The following is a 19,473-nucleotide window of genomic DNA, read 5'->3' as shown; positions in this document are numbered from 1 at the left end:
AGCGGGTGCGTATGTTAGAGGTGTGTCTTAATCTTTTGGACTAGAGACTACCCAGTAACCACCCTGAGTTCAGTTTTGTATCACTTTGAGACTAAATGTGGTAGTATTTGTTAGATCCTGAAATAAGTTACTGACGTGACAGTTTCCTTGGTTTTTTTAAATGTCCCAATCTTGAATCATAATTATTGGCACTTGTCTTCCTGAGGTGTTTGAGTCCATCAAATGTGTGCAAATTTCATTTGTGTTAATGTTATCATTTTCCAGCTTTCATCTGAAACTGCCCATCAGCATTCACCTGCCAGGGTGTTGCTAGAACATGTAAGGCCAAGTGGGTTGATGAAGGTCATTTTTTCCCACCAATTAGATAATAAGTTACATTACTTCTATCTTAGGAATTCCATACATACTTTTTAAATGAAATATGAAACACAATTTTTTCCCCACACAAATTAATTTGATTCATTAAAGGGCTGAGAATTCTCCCGCCAGAAAATCAAGTTTATAATAGGACCTCAGCATGGGAAGGGGTAGATTGGTTTCTCCAAGAACTTGGAGAAAGAGGATAAAAAGGAAAAACATATCAGAGTCCACTCAGCTTTTTATTTTTGGTGTTTCTAAAACTGAACATGTCCTCTTCTTCCATATCCTTCTCTCACCGGAGCTCCCTAGTGAGAACACCCCCATTATGTGTCTTCAGGATATCTGGTGATGATTTCTAAAAGAGAGATTTTATTATTAGTAGTAGTAGTAGTAATTGTTTGAGATGGGGTCTCACTCTGTCACCCAGGCTGGAGTGCAGTGGCACAATTATAGCTCATGGCAGCCTTGACCTCCTGGGCTCAAGAGATCTTCCCACTTCAGCCTCCCGAGTAGCTGGGACTACAGGCATGCGCCGCCACGCCGTACTTTTTTTTTTTTTTTTTTTTTTTTAATTTTTTTGTAGAGACAGGAGTCTCATTATGTTGCCAGTTTTGGTCTGAAACCCCTGGGCTCAAGCGATCCTCCTGCCTTGGCCTTCCAAAGTGCTAGGATTACAGGACTGATTCACTCTAAGTGGCCTTCTAAAACAGAGATGTTTACAAAGCTTTTTGAAATAATTTTACTCAGCATGCCAGGTAACCAGAACTGTAAGATCACAATTTGAAACAGACATTTTGGTGATGGTGGGAAGAGATGGCCTGCATCAAAATAATCTTTACTAGTTTGTCTTTTTGCCTCATATTGTATAATTCCGAGAGTTCTTACACCACGGTAAGAAAGTAATTATACTTTGAATTTCTCTAAGGCTCTAACTAGAGGGCATCCATCTAAATGTGCATTTCCAGGAATATTGGTTTAATGGCCCAGGTAATTCTGATTGGAGAAATAAAATTTTAGCGAGACAAGAGAGTTAGTAGAAGGAAGTAAAACCGGCGTGTGGGGTATGGCCAATGAAATGCAGAGCTCACTGTGGTCAGGAGACTTGTATTCACTAACCTTCTCGCGTCCACAGCCCCAGATCTGTGACCAACACGTATCTATGATGCACTTGAAAGGAAGGAGCAAAGCCAGATGCGGAGGAACCAGGCAGGGCGCATTCTGTCGGTGGAGCCCGGTGGTGTAGCTCAGGCTCTCAGATAACCCAGGCGTTGGGAGGGCGGGGCTCCTGCCGGCCTCCCCTCTAGTGCGGCTGGAGTCCTGTGAAGCTACCAGTTGCCAAATGAAATCTGAAACCTCGGGCTGTATCTGAGGGTTGGCCCCACTCAGTTGTTCCAGCCTCTTGTACTGTATATTTACACATTCACACACAATCACCCTTTCTAACTTCTGGGACTCTTTGCGCAACTGCTAGGATTTCTCAAGTGCGTGTGGCAACACAGCCCAGCTCCGGGTGGAAACCAGCAGGGCTCTGGAGGGGCTCGGAGACAAGGGGAGCTGTCAAGGCTGCGGCGGGAACCAGAAAGGAGCCTGGCGCGGGTAGCTGGGGGAATCCCCCCAACTTTCCACCGCAGGCGCAGCTCTCTCTGCCGTCAATTTCCTCCGAAACCCGCGTTGCGGAGCAGCCTAGTGCATGGGGTTCAACACTTCCCCTTGTTGTGGAAAGTAAAGGAGCCTCACTACCACCTTTTTTTCTTTGCATTTTCTTACTGCTGGTCCTGGGAGGCTTTTCCTTCGGAGCAGCAGCCAGTCCCGCGTCTGTCTTGAGGTCCCAGCAGGGTAGGTGCTGCGGTCGTGAGGGAGTGCGCGGAGCCACCCGGTGAGGGACTGACAAGGCTGCCTGCGCCGGGGGAGGGGGCTGCTGGGGGCGGGGGCTGCTGGGAGCGGGGAGGGATAGCAGGAATCCCATGCTGATGCAGCGTGTGTGTGTGTGTGTGTGTGTGTGTGTGTGCGCGCGCGCGCGCGCGCGCGCCGGGAGACAGCAAGCTGGTAGTATGTCCTTCTGGCTTTAAAAATAGATGGAATTAATAAAAACCCTTTGTACAATTCAATTTCCTCTCGGTATCCATCCTCCCCTTCCCCCTGTTTGTTTCCTCTAGTATCTTATAGAAGTTCCCTCTATAACAGGCACACAAAGATAGGTTTTAATATTAAACATATATATTTGTAAAAATATTTATTTTATAAGTATAAAATATGTTTTAAAAATATAAATATATATTTTATATATTAGAAATATATATTATAAAATATATACATATATTTGTAAACACAAAGCGTTAGGGAATCTTTGGTGAATTTCAAGCCACTCAAAATATTTTGTCTAAATTTTTTTAAAAGTAACATTTAATGATAAACATGTAATGTGTTCTCGTTTTTAGAAAATACTTAAGACTGCATTTCTTTTATAAGTACCCAAATAGAAGGGAGATAATGTTACTCTGAATTCCTTAGATAGGTTTTCAATATTAACCAGTAATAGGGAGCCCTGACTTCTTTGTAGACTATATCTCGTTTAATTCATTTGAATTAAACATTAACTCCAAGTAATTTCTGTTTCCAGCACATTTTATGTTACTCTTTTTTTAACCTTCCACAGCATCATTGTTTCAGCTCTTTCTAAAAAGAGGAAATAAATAAATCATGCTGAGTATTTGGAATATAAAAGTTGTTAAGGCTTTGCTTATCCATAAATAAAACAATATGTGTTGCTATGTCTACTAAGTAAGACAAATTCATTGGAATCCAGGGATATTTGCAGTAGAGTTTAAGAGCTTTACTCAGTTACTGAGTAGAAGATGTACAGACAGATTAAATACAAACAGTCTGTCCCCAGTTCCAATTAGAGCTCAAAACCAATCCTTCAGGGCAAAAATGGATGATGCTATTGAACTGGGCATTGTAAAACAAAACACACAGAATGAATATATTAGAAAAAGCCAGAAAACAACAGTAAAGTCACATCAGACTTGTGAAGATCTCACTCCCTCTTTTAAATTTCTTAATACTTCCTCTTCTCTGGGCATATTTCAACTTCTAAGAGAGCTCAGTAATAAAACTTACCCTTTTATCTTCCCTGACTGCCTGACCTTCAGGTAGCAGGTCCAGAAATCTGTTCTCTCTAGAGTCATTACTGAGTGGTCAGAGACTTCCCCTTTACATCTCGGAGGACAGAAATACTGACAAAACTCTGAAATAAATAACATCCTACCATTCATAGGAGGTATATTCTTGGTGGAAGACCTTTAAGTGGGAATAAGATATAAACTGAGTTTTTCAGATCTGGAATTTAGTTTGAGGTATGTGGAAGGAATATAAAAGAGGTATGGTACTAAGAAAAATCTGTAATTCTTTCTGCATCTGGAGGGGCTGTTGAAACTCAGACTGTCCTTGGCTTTCAACTATATTGCTTGGTTTTATTACTTCATCTCAGGGGGTTTGGATTTGAGATGAGGGTGGTTTCTCTGTAGTATTCTTCCGCGCCTTACATACCGTGAATCTGAACTATTTTGAAAACATAAGCCTGATAGTTAGTGGGAAAGAAGTTATCTAGAAAAAAAAAAATCCACTGCAGAACAAATGGCAATGCACTCTTCCAGACTAGAACATAGATTTAAGTGTAAAAGTGTTTTTGGCTGAAATCCCCAGGGAAATACTTTCAGCTTTTGCTGGGGATAGTAATGGCCAAAGCTCTGAGAGCTTTCACGGATCATGGTTTTATTTACTGTGTGATCTTGGACTCTCCAGGGTGAAGGGTAGGGAGGGGCAGGAAGAGTGAGGAATGTGCAACAGGTGGTGATGAGTAGTCTAAGTCTACTTTGCTGTCTTAGCCAAAGCCCTGTTGGTGTTTACCAACAGTTCCTTTAATATTTTCACTGTGACCTACTGGCCCATTGACGAGTGTTTTCTTTCTGGCTCGATAAGAGTCTGGGTTAGTTTCTCAGGGCTGAAAGCAGGCGGTGCTACTGTACAGTTCAGGCCATGCATTTGTTTCCTGTTCTTAGTGTGTGTGGTGCTGTAGCATCGTCTTAGTTGCTTGTAGTTATTTTCCTGTGAATTTTCTGGCCAGGGTTCTTTTCCCATGAATTGAGCTATGTCATGCTGATTCCTTCTTTCTGCCATGTTTCAGTTTCTGGTACAAATGGGTGCTTTGGAAAAACAAGATGGGGAAGGCAGGTAGAGCCTCAGTCTGGAGCCCAGTAACAAGGGACAGCCACCCAATTGGTTACATGTGGGTGTGGAGGAGGTTGGTGATAACAAGAGCCTGAGACGTCCATTCTTCACTGATCACATTTTATAGAGGAAAAAGCAGAAGATATTTAAAATGGACCGATGCCTGTTTGCTCTTAAAGCCATGGCTAAAGGACTAAGATCTCTCCCAGAAACAGAAAGATATTTAAAAATACAATTGTTAAATGGTCAGCTTAGCCATGAAGTTAATGTTCTTCATGTAAAGAGTGGGAGCCTCACATCGAGTCTCGCAATGGTAACCGTCTGTCTTTGCTACACAAACTCAAACTTTACGAGGTTCTGATGGCTTCAGCAGCTAAGTACAAGCACATTTGGAAGTGGAGGGATTATTGTGATGAAGAATCAAAGAATATTCAGTTTTCAGTGGTTATTGTGTGCATGTGTGCAAAAAAGCAGCATCTACACTCCACGGTGGCATTGCTACAGTTAATCTTTACAAAGTCAGATCTAACTGTGTAAGTCTCTTTTTCTAAACCTTTGTTGGATCCCAACGACTTACAATATTTAAACTCTCTAGTATAGCTTCTAAAAACTCTTCCAAGCGCTTTCTTTTTAGCTCCCCCTTCGTGTATAAGGTCTCCTTAGTGTTCAGACTTCTGATCTCTGGTTCATGGATTCATTCTCCTGGAATGCCCTCTGCCTGAAAGTCCCTCTTGATTCTTGGTGGCTCACTTCCAGTGGAACTTCCTTCGGGAAAACTTACCCAATTCCATGAAGAATTAATCATTTCATCTTGTCTGCTTCTATAGCATTTTGAACATACTTTGAATAATTGTTGCAATAATTTTTATGTATTTCCCTGTTCTCTCTCACAACTACTGTGAGTTCCTCACTGGGTAAATTGGTGGTGAGGGAGCCACCTGAATCCAAGCCCCCAGCCCAGTGTTTGAAACATAGTAGACAGCTGTTAATGTTTCCCCAATAAATGGGCTAGTAAAGTCATAAAGAAATGAAATACTGGTGTACTCCAACTTATGAAGATAGTTATATCCCAGAAGTCCATTTGAAAAATGTCTATTTGGTCTCAGAGTTCATTTTCCAAGTATAACAATGCTACAAAACATAATTTACTTTTCAGACCAGCCCACACATGCCTATTTAATCTCTATAATAGATGAAATATTGTGCTTTTGCATATCTAAAGCAAAAGCAAAACAAACAAAAACTACTGTGAAATCATCTTTTTCTTTTGGAAATCACAAAATACACTTGAGTTTATAGAAAACGGAAACAATTATAATAGATATACATTTTCCACAATTGTTTTTTATATTGTACTATAAAATCTGTAATCTATGAAATCCCAGTGGGAGGTCCTGAATTTGGCTGTGAGGACTAATAATGAAATTAAATTCGGAGATCCTGCTTATGGAATGGGCAATAGTCTTAATTAATCAAACAAAATGGAAACACTAATTTTGGCTATTTAATAATTATCTGGAGTGCTAGTGCTTGAGGGAAATCAAGTTTAATTAAAGGAGAATGTAGAACTGGATGGAGAAGAGGAAATTTAGAGGGACACCTTCTTTCATGTTACTGTTTATTATATTTATTTTCTTTTCATCTCATTTGAGCACTGAGGCAAATCCAAAGTTTCCTCCTGAAAAAAAAATTGTCTTTGTCTGTAGTTATTTTTGCTGACTAATATGTAGAAAGGGACTTACACACTGTTTAGACTAAAATACATATGGGTTTATTTTATTTTCAGAGCAATGTTACCTTTGTCAAGTGCATGCCTGCCAGTTGGCATGTGGATAATACATATTTTGATCAAGAATTCATACGTGTGGTTCAGGGTATAGCCAGGGATTGAAAGCTCAAATTCCTTCTTATTCAGCATCTCTGAAAAACCTGGAACTACCATCACTGATATTTAAGAGTAATAGTCCAGTTGCTAATTGCTCTACGTTTTCTAAACTCTCCATGTATATCAAACTACATAACCAGAAATGTACTTACTGTAATCACATTACAAAACTTTTTTGTTAAAATGTCAAAATGTCTTTATTACACTATGCTTTAATATGATACCCCCCCATTTTTTAACTACTGAGAGCCAATATAACAGAGATGAGCTGTAATGGAAAGAAATATCTTGGCACCTTGTGTTATGCATTTTCAAATTCTTTATATAAGGATTCCTATGATAAATTCCTTTTTGCATTGACTGCTGGGAATTTTTAAAAGTATATCTCTTCTGATTAACTAGTGGGGTTTTTTGGTTAGAAAAAGGATAGGCTCAAAATTCACCATGCTTCTCATTTTGACTTGTCACCCAAAAAGCTCCAAACGATATTTGATACTCAATTGTACGCTAGTCAAGGTTTTCGTATGACATGGTTCACATCATCTTAATGTAACTTTTAATACCCTTATGATACCCATAAGTGTACTAAGCTAATTAAGCTAAGTTAAATCCATGATGAAAATAGATTGAATAGTTACATCACTTTTTTTTTCTTGATACAATTAAATATTTATAAATTTATATGGTATGGCTTTAGTGTTTTGGAACCAATCATTTTTTTCTAAGTCATTTTTTGTAGTTCCTTGAAGCATTCGCTGTAGTGCTTTTATACTCCCTGATAGATAAAATGACTTTTCTTCCAAATTCTACATTAAAAAAAAAAAAACTTAGAAAAAAAATCACGTTTTAGTAACTTTGAAAGTAGATACTAAGGTCAAACGTGAGTTCTTTTCAATATGTGTATCACAGATGTATAGAAGAATTCCCTTAGGGATGTTGCTGAGAAATGTAAGAGAAAACCTTTTGTTTTTTTCTTACAAATTGAATCTATCAATAAATTGAGGCTGATGGAGCTGTAATTAGGGCTGTTTTCAAACCATCAAATTGAACCTTCAAAAAACAAAGTAATTTTTCAAATTCTCCAAAAGGAGAATATAACTTTCATTTTGTCTTGAGATTTTTTTCTCTCTCTTTGAATCTAAGATTCTCGTAGTAATAATCATCCTAAAGAATTAAATACTTCTTCTACATACCAAGTATTCCATGAGATATTTTTACATACATTACTTCTGATTCTAGTAGTAATTAGAATTAGTAATTCTAGATGTAATCTATGTTATATTTAATCTAGATATTTTTATTACTATTGTATGGGGATGTTTAGGTTCAAAGAAGTAAATAAAGTTACCCAAGGTAATGTAGACTTGAACATCAAAACCACATCTGCATAAGTCCAGATTCCTTGCCATATTTACTGTGTCCCCTTCCTCACAGTGCTTTTCAATTATGAATTTTAGAATAATAAACTGCATATTTCATGAGTTTCGGCACCCTGATCTCCATATGATTTTCATGAACTGGCCTTGGAACTCTCTAGTAATAGTTCCTTTAAGTTACTAGTTTCTTGATGACAGCCATTTTTTAATGAAATGGCTTATGGAAGTTTCCATTCATATTTTGAGGTCAGGAGATCGAGACCATCCTGGCTAACACGGTGAAACCCCGTCTCTACTAAAAATACAAAAACTAGCCGGGTGAAGTGGCGGGCGCCTGTAGTCCCAGCTACTCGGGAGGCTGAGGCAGGAGAATGGCGTAAACTCGGGAGGCGGAGCTTGCAGTGAGCTGAGATCTGGCCACTGCACTCCAGTCCGGGCGACAGAGCGAGACTCCGCCTCAAAAAAAAAAAATAAAAATAAAAAAATAGATAATATAATTCTAGTGCTGATGAGTTGGGACCTGTGGGATGGGTTACCACTACCAAGTTTGGCTAGTGAGAAAAGAGGCTCCATCTACCATAGGCTAGTAACTGAATCAATCTATAGTGATTAGCCTAACCAGACTATTTTCTGGTGAGAAGTGAACAGGAAAGGTGTGGTTCACAGAGATCCAGTAATCTATATCCATTACTTCATTCCATGACATGGGGACATATGTCCTGGGAGCACTGTGAGCAACAGGTGGAGGCAAAGAGGAGGCAAGTGGTCCCCAGTTTAAGAATAGAGGCCTAGCTTGGGAAAGCTGAAATAAAACAAAAAAGGATGATTTCTTTGGGGAGATAGCAACTGAGAAAAGAAGAAAAGTTGGGTTAGTGGTGCTAGTACTCACTGGGCACACGGAAGTAAAATGAGCTACAGAGAATGGGATTTCAAAGTCAGTCTTTCTCAGAGAAGGGGCATTTATTAGAGGAATTATTGGAGTGCATCTCACTCCTGTTTAAGGAGATACCTAGAGAAGAGAATTCTATAGCTACCTTGAAGAGCCATCTTCGATTGTTTCATTTTGTTGGAAATATCTGGTTTAAAATTTTCTTATATGGAGAAGCTTCCAGCAAGAAAAGATGATCCGGGGTAGTCAAAAGAGCCTGATGTTATCTTCTTGCAACCTCACTGTGTAAATCCAGGATTAGCCACACAAATACTACCTTCAGTGTCATTTTGGTTTTCACATCCCATTATGGTATGTCATTGTGAAATGGTCAAGTGAAATGTTGATGATTTTATATAACATCATGTATGGGTTATACAGCAGATCTCTGCTCTCTCACATTTCTAAATAATTTGTTGATTAGAGACTTCATTTGTTGGTGACAACTTATACTTTCATTGTGGAATAACTTTTCGGTACCTATAAGGTTAGGTAGGGTTGGTGGGTTCCAAGGAGAAGCTGGGGTCTTTGTGCCTGGAGACAGGTAGAAGCCATGGGAACTGCCTCATGAGGAGGTCTGAGAACCCCTGCACAACAGGTCAAGTTGCCGAGGGAGGATGAAAGGGGGAAGGGCAGAAGCAAGGTCACAGGATAACAAGTGCCCGAAGCCAAGAAATCAGGGGAAAAGGCAAATCTAGAGACAGTACCGGGAACTAAAAGCCAAGGGAAAGGGAAAGGAGACAATGTTTGATGTGGCAATGGCCGGGCGCGGTGGCTCAAGCCTGTAATCCCAGCACTTTGGGAGGCCGAGACGGGCGGATCACAAGGTCAGGAGATCGAGACCATCCTGGCTAACACGGTGAAACCCCGTCTCTACTAAAAATACAAAAACTAGCCGGGCGAGGTGGCGGGCGCCTGTAGTCCCAGCTACTCCGGAGGCTGAGGCAGGAGAATGGCGTAAACCCGGGAGGCGGAGCTTGCAGTGAGCTGAGATCCGGCCACTGCACTCCAGCCCGGGTGACAGAGCAAGACTCCGCCTCAAAAAAAAAAAAAAAAAAAAAAAAAAAAAAAAAAAAAAAAAGAATGCCGTTTCTATGTAAGAATAGATAACAATGATTGAAGCCTTACTATGTGCTAGTTTGGCCCTGTGCTTGTCTTAGGTTATCTCATCTAATCCTCACAGTTCCTACATGAGCCCTATCTCTTTTATAGATGGGAAAACCAAAACCTAGAGAGGCTTAGTAGCTCACCAAAAGTCACACAACCACTATGCGGTAGATCTGGGATTCAAATTAAAGTATCTCGCTCCAAAAGAGCAACCTGTACTGTTATACTCTTGGATTAGACCTACATTCTAATCTGGTTCTGATATGCTTAAGCCCTGCAACCTTGGGGAGGTTGCATTCACTGATTTTAACTACAGTTTTCCTCTCCATATATATGGGCATTTAATGACACCTACTTCATAGTGTTAATGTGAGTTCTTAATTTATGAAGTGAACAATGTATGAAAAGACTGGAGGGGTGTCTGGCACCTGATAAATATCAATACAAGTTAATAGTTATTATTAAATTCAGTGACTAACAGAGGGAATCACGAGCAGTATTTTCCAATTGTAGGTCTTAATCTAACAGTGGTCATACAATCAAATTACTGGCTTATGACCAACATTTCTTTTTGAATGAAAAGGAATAGAATAAGACAGAATAGATGGAAAAAACTCAGTGTTCATTATACGTAGTAAAATTAGGCCAGGCTCTGTGTCTCACATCTATTATCCCAGCAATTTGGGAGGCTGAGGCGGGTGGATCATGTGAGGTCAACATGGTGAAACTCTGTCTCTACTGTAAGTACAAAAATTAGCCAGGTGTGGTAGGGGGCACCTGTAATCCCAGCTACTCAGGAGTCTGAGGCAGGAGAATCGCTTAAACCCAGGAGGCGGAGATTGCAGTGAGCCAAGATCGCGCAACTGCACTCCAGCCTGGGCAACAAGAGTGAGATTCCATCTGAAAAATCAGTCAATCAATCAATCAATCAATCAATCAATAAAATAAAACATATAAATAAATAAAAATTGTTTCATATGTTTTAATGTGTGTGTGTGTGTGTGTGTGTGTGCATTTCATACACTGGGTAGAAATGAAAAATGTACTTCTGATTATTTATAACTGTCAAAAAATAAATATTTTTAAAAACCTTTAAGGGTGCAGTTCTCAAGCGTGGTACCGGGGCCAGCAGCATCACTTCCACCTGAGAAATGCAAATTACTAAGTCCCACCCAGGACCAGCCACTGCCTTAAACAAGGTCTCCAGGTGACTCTGATGTACACTAAAGCTTGAGGACCACTTATTATTCAAAGGTGGCATTTGGAAATCATGAAAAAGCTAGATACTTAAGATACATCTAAATGCTTAAGAGTGATTAAAAGTACACATTGATACTGTATTGATTGAAGATCTTAACTGGCCACAGGATGCTGTCCAGTGTTTGTGTGACTTCGATTTTGTGTAGGTTTTTTCCCTATTTTCCTATGGCATCTACTTATACTGCAGCTGGGTAAGTCCCACAGACTTAGTTTATATGTAAAAGGATGCAAACTAGCTAGATTCTGTACCTTCTTCTAGAACTATACATTCTTTGTATGTTGCCCCGAGCCCAGGCAATCTAAAGTATATTCAATTTGAAATATTTTAATGATAATAGTTCAGATGCCTAAATGGCTGTACAGTTAGAAATTATTAAAAACTCATAAAAGCAACACTGGATATTTTATTAATTGACATATTTATTTTGAAAAGCACAGGCAGATGGGAAAATGGCAATGGAGTTAATGCAATAATAACATTGATGATACAAATTTGATAAAAATAGAAATATAAATTTGTACACTGAGAATTTTTTCCCCTCAAAGAAAACAGTGAGTGTATTTAAGGTAGTTGATGATTGTACATCGTTACTTAAAAGGGCAAGCAGATTATATTTTACTCACCCGCCTTTGTTAGTTGTGTGTAATGTCATTTACTGTTTCTGTTTCTGTTTTCCTTTGAGACATGGTCTCAGTTGCTGCCCAGGCTGGAGTGCAGTGGTGCCATCTCTGCTCACTGCAACTTCCAACTCCTGGGTTCAGGTGATTCTCCTGCCTCAGCCTCCCGAGTAGCTGGGACTATAGGCGCACACCACCACACCAGGCTGATTTTTGTATTTTTAGTAGAGATGGGGTTTCACTGTGTTGGCCAGGCTGGTCTCGAACTTCTGACCTCAAGTGATCTGCCTGCTTCAGCCTCCCAAAGTACTAGGATTATAGACATGAGCCACTGGCCGTCATTTACTGTTTTATTTGGTTTATGGTTGGTAGACTATATTTTCTTTAAGACTTAAAAGTATCCTATTTGAAAACACTGCATCCAGATTCGCTAGAAAAGACTTGAAGGTGTTCTTTTTCATTTTTTTCCTTAAAAAAATATTGCCTTGGGGCCGGGCATGGTGGCTCCCGCCTGTAAACCCAGCACTTTGGGAGGCTGAGGTGGGCGGATCATGGGGTCAGGATATTGAGATCATCCTGGCTAACAGGGTGAAACCCCGTCTCTACTAAAAAAAATACAAAAAATTAGTCGGGCGTGGTGGTGGGCGCCTGTAGTCCCAGCTACTCGGGAGGCTGAGGCAGGAGAATGGCTTGAACCCGGGAGGTGGAGCTTGCAGTGGGCCCAGATCGCATCGCTGCACTCCAGCCTGGGCGACAGAGTGAGACTCCGTCTCAAAAAAAAAAAAAAAAAAAAAAAAAAAAAAAAATTGCCTTGGATCTTTAAAAAGTAGGCTTTCAGTAGGTATATATATTAACTGTATGTTTCGAAAGGTTCTCCTTTATTTTTTGTTTATATAAATGCTATGGTTGGAGAAAAGTGAGATGGACATTGAGAAAAGATTTGGGAAGATGTGGACTCTAATCCTACCTCTGGTATTAATTAGCGCCTAAGAACTTAGGCAAATCACTTACTTTTTCTAGACTTCAGTCTCCTTACCTGTAAAATAAGAGGGTTAGAGTAAATTCTTTCTAAGGTTGTTCCAACATTGAAAAGTTTATGCTGCCAGATGGCAGTGTGCTCCTTTTGAACTTTTTTTTTTTTGAGACAGTCTCACTTTGTCACCCTGTCTGGAGTGCAGTGGTGATCTCGGCTCACTGGAACTTCTGCCTCCCCTGTTCAAATGATTCTCTTGCCTCAGCCTCCTGAGTAGTTGGTATTACAGGCATGAGTCACCATGCCTGACTACTTTTATTTTTGCATTTTCAGTAGAGATGGGGTTTCACCATGTTGGTTGGGCTGGTCTCTAACTCCTCACCTCAAGTGCTCTGTTCACGTCGGCCTCCCAAAGTGCTGGGATTACAGGCTACCGCACCCAGTCATTTAGAATAAATTTGATAAGACTGCGGCTATGCGTATGCATTTGGCAGGACCCTGAAAAATGGATATTTGATTTTATAGAGGAGTGAGGATCTGGAAGGGATATCTATAACCTGATAAAGTTTGGTGTGACCATTCCTTGACGGATTTCGGGTACCATTGGGCTAGTTTTCATTAGCTGTGGTTTCGGAGGGAATATGTGACACCCTAACAAGGAGGAATTTGAAAATGTATGAGGGTGTTTTTTTTAATCATCACAATTACTAGATGAAGCTACTGGCATTTAATACAAGGGTCAAGATACCAAATGTCCTGCAATATGTGTGTGATGGTCCGTCACTACAATGAATTTTTCTTCCTCAAATATAAAAGATCTTCCCATTAAGAAACTGGCTAATTAAGTTAAAAGATTGAGTTTTAACTTCATATTTTGTAACATCATCTGGGAAATTGGAAATAAAGTCATACTTTCTGCCGTTTCAGTAAAACAAATGCAAACAGTATCTATTCTTAGATGAAAACTGGTGTTTATGATGCATGAGAGAGAACAACCTCCAGCTTTCTACACTATGTATTGACGATGCAGTAAGAAAAGCAGTGAAAATCTTGGCTCTGTTAGTACAGTGAGCAAATATAACTTAAGGACATACTAGTAATAGTTCCTTTAAGTTACTAGTTTCTTGATGACAGCCATATTTTTAATGAAATGGCTTATGGAAATTTCCATTCAATGTAACTAAACATTTCTTGAGTTCAAACAAATGCTATGATGAAAGCACTGCATGCACAGATTTCATTCCCTGTGATAAGAAATGCTACTAGATTAACGGTGTTATACAATATACTGAGTACTTCCTGTCCCTCCTGTTGAACTGCATTCGTACTGGCCTCCTCCTGCATTTGCACTGGCTTTGTAAATTCTGGGTCAGGCTAAGGATAAAGCTCCTTCAGTAGGAGTGACTCATCCAGGGCCTTTTCAAGAACCTTTGTAATGTTTTCAAATTTAAGGTGAACTTTGCTTTGGAAACAAATTACAGGATCATTTTCTTAAAATCCATTTCCCTCTTTCATCTTATTTCTTGCATTTGTGAAGTCCTTGGTTTGCTTGGTTGCTGTGTATATTTTTTAAACTACTGCTTCTATTCAGCTGTGAGACACTGTAGGTATGAAAGGTGTTGTATGGATAAAATTGTTTCCTAAGAAGCCAAAGCCACCTTGATATTTTCCACGAAAGAAACTCCTGCTCCCCACGACATTTTTTGGTAAACCTGAGTCTTTCTTTTTTTTTTTTGAGACGGAGTCTCGCTCTGTCACCCAGGCTGCAGTGCAGTGGCGTGATCTCAGCTCACTGCAAGCTCCGCCTCCCAGGTTCAAGCCATTCTCCTGTCTCAGCCTCCCAAGTAGCTGGGACTACAGGTGCCCGCCACCACGCCTGGCTAATTTTTTGTATTTTTAGTAGAGATGGGGTTTCACCATATTAGCCAGCATGGTCTCGATCTCCTGACCTCGTGATCCACCCACCTTGGCCTCCCAAAGTGCTGGGATTGCATGAGCCACCTCACCAGGCCTGTAAACCTGAGTCTTAACACCTCCACAGGAGAGGGGGAAAAGGGAGGTGTAATTTAAATGTATAACCTCACCTTTCCTGTACATTTGGTGAAAGTTTAGATTAGAGGAGAAGAATAAAATTACAGAAATATAAATAAAAACTCTTTTGGATAATCTTTCATGTTCATTATCTAGGCCTCCACAATAGTCCAATAACAAATTATAATTTATTCTAAATGAAATATAGCATTGTAGGTCCTCTTAGAATAAATTCACAGGACTTCAGAACAAAAGCCTACTTAGAAAACAGCTATTACCATCTCTCCTCCAATCTTTCCATTGGAAAATGAGTTCAAAGTGACTGAGGTGATTTGCCCCAGGACACATGGTGAGGAACAAGCAGACCAGTCTCTTGAATTTTGGCAACTGGTCTGTTTCTTAGGAACCTTTCTCACCTGGGATTCCCTGAGAGAATTGAACCTAAATGCTCTCCTAAGACATCTGATGCATATAATGAATTACCTCTTCTGCTTTGTAGCTAGAAGGGTACTAGTTAAGTACTATCTTTGGCAAAATTGAGAAAAGAGTCACTAGTATGATTTTCTGTGTTCCATTTCTGTGTTTAGATGATAAATTTTTTGGCTGAAAAAAGAGAAAGAGAATGTGTAAATAACATCTTTAAAAGCATTTTTATGGAGCTTAGATTAACCCTAAAGGCAACTGAAAATTGTACCCTGTTGATATCAAGGTGTAACTTGTAACTTGTTTTTAGTTACAGTTTAAAGCTAATTCGTTCTACATTCCTTGTAATAATATTAATTCTGTTTGAACCCATTTAATGTAAATTGAATATTCTCCACACTGTAGATTTTCAATTAATTCAGCCTTCAAACCACATCAGAATTGTTCATTATTTTATGCTCTTCATGTGCCTGAAAAACAACAAAAAAGTAAGTTTGATGGTGTCTAACACTTCAGAGATTTCATGCAGAAAGTAAAAATAAAAACAAAAAATAACAGGTTAATCTCCTTAAGCACTGCCTTGACCAGTCAAATAATCACTGAAGGTGAGTGAGAGAATGGATGAGGAGAGAAAAAGAGGATTCAGCTCATGATGACTGCTGTGCAAATGTGAGAAACAGGGAGAATTGTTTCTGTGCAGGGCTTTTATTATCTCTGTTTGCGGTCCCATCCTTGACTGTTTAATTTGTGGAACATTCCAGGGAGTATCCTTAGCTTCCCTGACATGAGCATGAGACTGGGGCTTGACGACTCAGAAAGACTCCTTTCTAAAACAGGAGAGGTCAAATAGAGCAAGTTGGCCCTGCAGCTCATGGCTCAGCTGGGTGAGACAGACTCTTCATCTGGAGCAAGGTGAGCTCTTTGTGCATCTGAGCTGTCGGGTGCCAGAGGATGCTACTCCACATACCTTTGCAGGAAGCTTTGAAAAATATAGGATGTGGTCTCAGAAACACCGGGTTACTTCTGTAGCTCAAAAGACAGAATGCTAAATACTTAGATTTCCTTCCAACATTTGCTCATGGCACAATGGTGTCCCTTCTGGGACTGTGCTTCTGATATATATTTCCAAGCAAGAATAGGACACTAGTGACTTGTGAGGGTTAGAACTTATTTGTTTAGCAAATAACACTTGGACCAAATATAGAGCCATAATAATAGTGGCCTGTTTTTACTGCTGTTTTCTATTAGTTTGATATAATGACGATTTTCTTAATCTCTTAGAAATAGCCATTCAGTAAAATAAAATTATATTGAACTATTTGATGGAAATGCCAAACAATTAGTGTATGACATCATTTACGAGCTGTATTATTAATGTGAAATGCTAGAATTATTCAGCAAGAGTAAATGACATGCAAAGGTCATATTGCCATGGACCTGGAGAGGGCAGAAATGGGAGGGAGAGGAAGAATAAATATATATGTCATGTTCAGGTAGAATGTGATAAAATTACTGGTGATATTTTGTATTAGCCTGAGGTGTGCTGAATTACAGTTGGTGATGCTTTTTGTCAAGGTAGTCAGGGAACAGGCCTAGTGATTGCTTACCAGATTAGAGATTGATTCCTGATACCAATGTTGACCCATAAATTGTAGCTAGAACAATTAAGACTGTGTTTACAGGCTTGGAGGCAGTCAGCAGAGGCCCCTGGTTCATAGGAACCAGGTTATATTTTGCCTTAAATCTGAGCTTTGCTTTGAAATAAAGATATTAGATGTTTTTTCTTGAGTTGGTAGTTCTTTGCTTTGCAATTTCCTGGTATTCTATTGTTAAATTACAGACAATTCTCTTTAGAATTCATTCACACATGAACCAGTTTACCCCTTCTGAGAGACTGAATTTTATGCCATAATTGATTTTAATAAGAGGCAGGGAAGCATCATTATTGTCTGACTGTTAAGAACTATAGTTAAACAGTCGCGCCATAGAACATTTGTTTGGGAGCTTTGGGGAAGGTTTTAATTAGCCCCAGCTCTTATTAGAATGATGCATTTACCTCTTGCAGGTCTATGAATTTAGCACTTTTTGTTTGTGGTAAATTAGTGGCCACCAACTGGTATTTGATAGAATCAAAAAGATTTGTTTATTTTTCCCCAAAACAGAGCTTATATGACTGGACATTATAAAAGCCTTGATATTTGTAGAATTTATTAATAAAAATTTTCCTCACAGGGACCACTCAATATAGTTCCAAAAATCTCAGATTTTTCTCATCTTCATATGTTTATTCCAACACAAATGCTTCTTTCTGCAAACTCCCATTTGCCTTTGCTTAATATAATAGGTTTGTTTAGTTTTATACTCCTGTTAAGCAAGATCGAATCTTTTTTTCTACCTGCAATTGGTATTTATAAGGGTTCATACAAAACTTGTTACTTTAGGTTGATCAATTATTTTATTATCTTGTTTTGTCCCCTTGGAAGTTATGACAAAATGGTGCATAATACCGAATGTCTTGTAATTAATCACATAAAAATAATGCTTGCTTAGACTCATTTTAAGTTGATAACTTTTTCATAATTAATGATTGGTTTTAGGTCATAATTTTTTAACTTATTGATGGCTAATGTGGTACATTCTTCCATTTAAAGTAAGCCCTTAAGAAAATAATAGTTTTGTTCTCTCTCATTTCCTCTGCTAATTTTTGTGTTTAACTTTAAATATCAATTCAGAAATATGATTATAAAAATAAGTAACAGAAACTATTCTATTCTGGTATTAATTGCCACTTACTGTTCTTGTACTTTTTCAGTTATTTTTATTAGTAAATCAGCTAGGCTCTATTTCAACTTAGACATTATCCAGAAATCACCTTGGATCTATTTAAAACACACACACAGACACACACACACACACTCACAAACACACACGGCTGTGTGGAAACCAGGCTGGAGGGAGCAATTATGCTGAGTAGGAGTCCCAAGAGGGGTTCTGTGTGCACTAGGTACTTCCTGGGGACTTGGAACGACGGTTTTTAATCTAGGTTGTTGCCCTGAATCTATATTTGTTTCTTAGTCCAAGGAAGGCTCTGGCCAGAGTACTGTCAACCAAGTGTCTTGTGACGAGAACCTCTAATGCCTCTGGGTGTCTGGAGTGCTATCTCATAGAATTAGCTTCAGGTTCCTTTAGAAGTTTCATCTGCTTCACGTTCTGAATTCTAATGAATTTGAAACTATACTGAGCAGGTGACAGCTATGAGTGAGGGACCACATCACCAGCTTATTTACTTTTATTCTAATTCACAGTGATAGGTCCATTCCTTTTTGAAGTTAAATGTCTTGTTTCTTTTCTTTCTCTAACCACTGTGTTGTCTTTTCTCTTTCTTCCATTTTGGTTCTTTTTATTTCCTCTCTCTCTTCCTTGCCATTCCCTCCTCCCTCCCGTATTTCCTCACTCTTCCCTCCTCTCTTCTTCCCTCCCTTCCTTCCTTCTTCTGTTCTTCGCCTTTTCTCTTTATTACCCTAGAACCTTGTCATATCAGTTTCCTTTAAGGGCCAAACTTTCTTATGATCTTTTTTTCCTCTATTCCTTCTTCTTCTTACTGGTCATGGTGTTTATCGGCCCTCGTTCTTCTTCAGTTACACGTTTCTAGGATATGCTACACTGGTCAATATCTTTGTTTCTTTTGGATTCCAAAGCCATGAACTAAATATTTCACTTTAATTGTTCAAAACTGCTTAAATGAACTGTTGTATAATTATTACTAGCTCCTCCTTTCTACTCTTATCCTCATAAAGCTTGTATAGAAATGTAAAACTAGATAAGCAGCTAGTTTGATAAATATTACTTTGATAATGGATTCAAAAAAGCCTATATTTAAAGAGTCAATCTGCTCTAACATTCAGTAGCAGCGCCGGGTCCCTTAAAATATTTTTTTTAAACGGGGATAATTGTCAAAGTAGATAACATAGCTGAAAACATTTCGTGATACAAATGATACTTATTGCTACTGAGATTTACTATCAAAGAGAGACACTATTCAGTGTCACAGAACATTTCAAAATCCATATTTTATTTTTTAACTTTTTATTTCAAAATAATTTGAAACATAAAAAATTGCAAACTGTATTCCCATATAACCTTTTCTAAATGTTAGCATTTTAGAGTTATCAAACCAGAAAATTAACACTGATAAAATACTATTAACTAATCTATAGTTGTTATTCAAATTTCATCAATTATTCCACCAATGCCCTTTTTCTAGAGCAAGAGACAAACAGAA

The 19,473-nt window shown here is 38.9% G+C and overlaps 1 protein-coding gene and 1 long non-coding RNA gene across 2 annotated transcripts in view; one reads left to right on the top strand and one right to left on the bottom strand.

The window, feature by feature from the left end:
* Positions 1-444: 444 nt before the first annotated feature.
* LOC115893134 lies at positions 445-3,567 on the bottom strand. Its single transcript, XR_004053073.1, has 3 exons — positions 3,481-3,567; positions 1,477-1,685; positions 445-715 (listed from the first exon to the last, which is right to left on the bottom strand). It is a non-coding gene; the product is annotated as an uncharacterized LOC115893134 (long non-coding RNA).
* The window catches only part of ARHGAP24 (Rho GTPase activating protein 24), a 526,450-nt gene continuing 508,779 nt past the window's right edge, over positions 1,803-19,473 (top strand). Inside the window, exon 1 of the mRNA XM_030915931.1 lies at positions 1,803-2,196. The gene's annotated coding sequence lies outside the window, so the exon portion shown is untranslated. The remainder of the gene's footprint in view (positions 2,197-19,473) is intronic.

The sequence above is a fragment of the Rhinopithecus roxellana genome, chromosome 2 (assembly GCF_007565055.1).
Source record: "Rhinopithecus roxellana isolate Shanxi Qingling chromosome 2, ASM756505v1, whole genome shotgun sequence".
Lineage (NCBI taxonomy): Eukaryota > Metazoa > Chordata > Mammalia > Primates > Cercopithecidae > Rhinopithecus > Rhinopithecus roxellana.
The sequence above is the reverse complement of the archived record's forward strand: the minus strand, read 5'-3'. Positions and strand labels throughout refer to the sequence as shown.